The 4631-nt window shown below is 35.2% G+C and overlaps 1 long non-coding RNA gene across 1 annotated transcript; it reads right to left on the minus strand.

The window, feature by feature from the left end:
- Positions 1 to 3007: 3007 nt before the first annotated feature.
- On the minus strand, positions 3008 to 4388 carry LOC311068632. The gene is made up of 2 exons (XR_014603411.1): positions 3732 to 4388; positions 3008 to 3523 (listed from the first exon to the last, which is right to left on the minus strand). It is a non-coding gene; the product is annotated as an uncharacterized lncRNA (long non-coding RNA).
- Between the last annotated feature and the right edge of the window lie 243 nt (positions 4389 to 4631).

The raw sequence follows: 4631 nt of genomic DNA on the forward strand, positions 1-4631 counted from the left end.
GTTCCTTTAAGAACTGTTAATTGAAAGGTGCTTTGGGTAACCCATAATGGTTCTTCTATGGCATCACTGCGAAACCCCCTTTTTGTAACCTTTATTTTTAAGAGTGTAAAGTTAAAGTTGCTTCCATTAGACTGGTCTGTTTGGATGGTTTTAAAGGGGTCTGGCTTTAGCTGGTTTCTCACATTATTTCTCGCTGGTTATTATTTATTTATTTACTTTTTTTATTTTTATTTATTGAATAAAAATATAGAATCTTCCCCTTTTAATATTTAAAATGTAATATTGAAATGTAAATACTGATTGTAAGTATTACTGAATGTAATACTGCTCTTTCAATAGCCAAGTTAATGAAAGCATTAGCATCATCATCTATAGCATCACAGCAAAATGTTATGTTAGTGTAATCCAATCCTTTGTTATTGTAACGTTTATGGCCAAGCAACACGCACAGATAGGAATTTTTAGGAACTTTAATGATGAACACGGGATTAACACAACACTTTACATATGACAATAACTGACAAGGGACTGAACAAAACAGGAAGACGAACCAAATGACTGACAGGTGATAATTATACATCAACAAAATATCAAAATTACAGTCCAAGTCCTTACAGTTTTCTGCTTTTAATATATAAAATGTCTATTTGACAACAGCTATATTTGTCTTTAATCATAAATATATTCATAGTTTGAAATGACACATTATCATATTTTAATTATATAGGATAAACAAGTTTGTTTGTCTGTTCTTTGACCAAAGCCTGGTGTGTTTTACACAGAATGGCTCTCACGGCAGATCTGGCCTTATCTCTTATAAACCCACACTGTGTTTATAATGGAATCTAAGAGAGCGTCTCATGACAGCCGAGAGACAGGGACTGATATAGTTGCTTAATCAGGCATCAAAGTCCCACGCACTCCCTCCCAAACCTCAGCTGTCATATTGTAGTCATTATCTTTCACATTGTCTTTGCACATTAATATTGAATTTGTCATTAACCAGTTACTGTATTGACAAATGCTATAAAGGGTGGTATACTTCTATCAGACAAGAACACAAGCTACTTTAAATATACAGCGATTAATTAAAGGTGTAAATGAACGGTGTCCCTGCGACTCTATACATGTCTTATGTAAATTCTGAGTTGCACTTTGGTACATGTGCTATAAATCATAGACTGCACAGCTTTGGTTTCGTGGGGTTACGTCATCCCATGCTGTCAGATGGCTTCCAGTTCTTAATTATGAAGTTATAACACCTCCGTCTTTTGTCTCCGTGCCTCCGTAATGAACCTCGCTGCATGATTCATTGTCAATAGTGTGACAGAACAATAGAGGAGCCTTCACAGAGAGACAGCAAAGACCCACTGTTCTTCTTACATTGATTCACAGTGTTAATTTAGGCCTGGCAGAGGACGATTAAGCCTGCTGTACGTTACTCAATACGGTACATTAAAGTAATTACAGCCTTTAAGCAAGGATGGAGCGAACAAATCAGGATGTATGAATCTGCATTTATATCATGGCCATAGTGACCCTCGTGTAAATTCAGTGACTCAGCGTCTCCGGTATTTTACTGAGAATGTACTACACTATTATTTTCTTCAGAAAGAAATCAGAAATCTTCGGAAAGAGTAACAAGGTGAAAATCACTGTCATTTCAATGTTTCTTTACCTATGACCACTTTTGGCCCTGTGGACAAAATAAACTATTTTCATACTTTCCTGTGATTCATGTAACAATGTGCAACAGTGGACATAAGGAGAATTTGTTGGTTTTTTCCAGAAAGTGATAAATTCCCTCAGTGTCATCACCACTCAAATGATGTATTGTTTACTAGTATTCTTTGGTGGTAAAGTTTAATTTACCACCATCCTAAATACACACAGTTAAATTATTGAATTTGAAAACACTTTATTAGAGGCAAAATTGTTTGTTATCGAAATGATGCTACAACTGTGTGATGCTTTTTTTTTTGTTGTTGTTGATGGGTTATTATTAAATAGTAATATTTTATGATTTTTTTTTTTTTAATTTAGAATAATATGTGACCCGTGCTGGCAAAATAGGTCGAAATGAGCAAAAAAATATATATTTTGTTATAAATAATCTTCAAAAGTATGTATGACTTGTTGGAATCAGACAAAAAATGACTGAGCTGCACCTGTTTGAATTTGTCAATTTTGAGAAAAATTGAGTTAAAGTTTTCTGAAGGTTGCAAGACAAGATCACCCAGCAACCATACCTTAAAATCCCTGGTAATAACACCAAATTTGGCACACACCAAGTCAAACCAAATATTTCCTATATATCTATATATATTCAACTATCACACGATACCACAATTATTTGATTAACATTAATGAAACAGACAGCCTATATTAAGACCTAATGTACCGAACGGATCTAAAATATTGTTACACATCAGAAGTTTTTCATGGACAAAGGAAAGGTACTCCTCCCAGAAAATGTACAAATTAAGATACTTTTAGATGTTTAATTGCTATTTGGATCATTGGGGTCGTCAGATGAGGGCTTAATGAACTCATTTTTGTGAAACCCTCAAAATCAGCATTTTTCACTTGCTTTGCCTGAACTGTTGCTCGAAATTATCCCATGCGCATTCCGACTCCTTTTGCCAACACGGGTCACATATTTTATGAGTAATTTCCTTATTTGAGGATTGAAAGTCTGTGTCTGGGACATGGGTAGAATAATAAAATCTGTACATATTGGGCATTTGAGCAAATATAAATGATGAGGACATAGTAAATAGTTTCCACGCCAGTTTTCCTATGACCCTCATACAACATAAAAAAAAATTTGTTTGTTTTAATCCCTGGGAAATTAAAGTTTCCAAAGTTACACCCCTTTATGTTTCTAAGATCATAGAGTGTTAAAGAGGCCCTTATGGTGCTACCATAAGTATGTTACTGTGAATAAATGTAATTCCCTATATTGTATTGTAATCACAAATCACAAATCTGTGATCCATGTAAAACCTTTTACATGGATCACATAAGCGACTGCTAAAAAATCCAAATGTACTCTTTCAAATGGTCCTCTTTATAGGGTAGGTCATGGTATTAGACTTTGGTCCAAAGCATAAACAGGTTTCACACTCCACACTTCATCTGTGTATCATATGGAAAGACCATCAGCATATATACATTTAAACAGACACAAAAATGTGTTGCTAACACAAACATAAGTAAAAATAGATTCATATACCAATCATATGATATACAATCACTCAAAGTCACATGCACTCACACAGAATAGCTGATTTGATTAAGTCTCAAGCCCCCATTATTATGTTAGGTAGGTGGTGTAGAATTTCAATGATAATCCATAATGCATGACCAGCTCTGTTGCCGTGGAAACATAAATTCAAGGTTACCGGCTTGCAGACACATAACGGGCTGCTCCAAGGAGGCGCTGCTCAAAATTCCACTCATGGAGGTAGAGCATCAATCAAACTGTCGCAGATTGCAAAGTACTCATAATCAGATGGAATGCCTCAGAGAGAGAGAGAGAGAGAGAGAGAGAGCTCATATGTTTGGGAATATGTAGACAAACAACATAGCTCTACATAAGCAGGAGGAAAAAAGACTACGCAGTGTTCTCTGCAGACACTGTACATCCACAAACACGCTTTGGAACTGGTCAATTTGAGGCAATATCAGGTTTTTTTTTTTTTTTTCATTTCCAGCCGACTTGCTCTCACTTTATTTGCCGTTATCTTGCTCGGGCAGGCTGGGATGTGACCAGAGCCTTCTGCTGTGGGGGATGATGGAAATCAATGCTCCGTAAGTCAGCCACGGGCCCCCTGCAGAGACGGAGAGAAAGAGCTCTCTGGGCCATGACTAGGCCCGAGCGGACTGTTTTTCACATTTTCTGCACTGATTTTGGAGCAAATGTGCACAATTGCTGATATTAATATGGTAAAATGTGTTAAACAGAGCTGAGAGTTCTACAGACTTGCTGACAGTAGTAATAAAATATAATTAGCCAAATGATTGAATCACCAACATGCAATGGGTGATTCTGGATGCAGTCCTGTGTAGGCCTATCATGACTTCTCACTTTTCAGTTCAAAAAAAAAAAAAACACGGAACCATTGGGTCCTAAAATGAAACATTTAAGAGGCAAATAACCTTTATGTGACAAATTTAATTTTATTATGTGATAACTTGCTTGATTAAAATGGTTGTTTATAAGTGTGCTTCATTTAATTATGTGAAGCTTCTTACTTCAGCTTTTAACCACAGTCACTGCTCTGTGCTGTCATATAGGAATATTTGAGTACATTTAGTAAATATTTTAGTATTTTGTACATTACTATGATGATTTAAATTAGGGATTCCCAAAATATTTTGTCAGCCGAACCCCTTTGCCCTAAAATGTTTACTTGAAGTGATTTTAGGTTAATATTTTAATAATTTAACAACACGTTCGCATCAATGTTCTCTGAAGTTGGTTGATATGACTTATAAACAATAAAATATTTCTACTTTTTAAGATTTTTATTTTTATTTTGGTTGTTTTATTTTTAGATAGTTTGTTTTAATTTGGCATTTTTATGACTTAATTATTAGATTTTCATCAACTCACAAACCCCCTGCAA

The sequence above is a fragment of the Abramis brama genome (genome assembly GCF_963993115.1).
Source record: "Abramis brama genome assembly, chromosome: 18".
Classification (NCBI taxonomy): Eukaryota; Metazoa; Chordata; class Actinopteri; order Cypriniformes; family Leuciscidae; genus Abramis; species Abramis brama.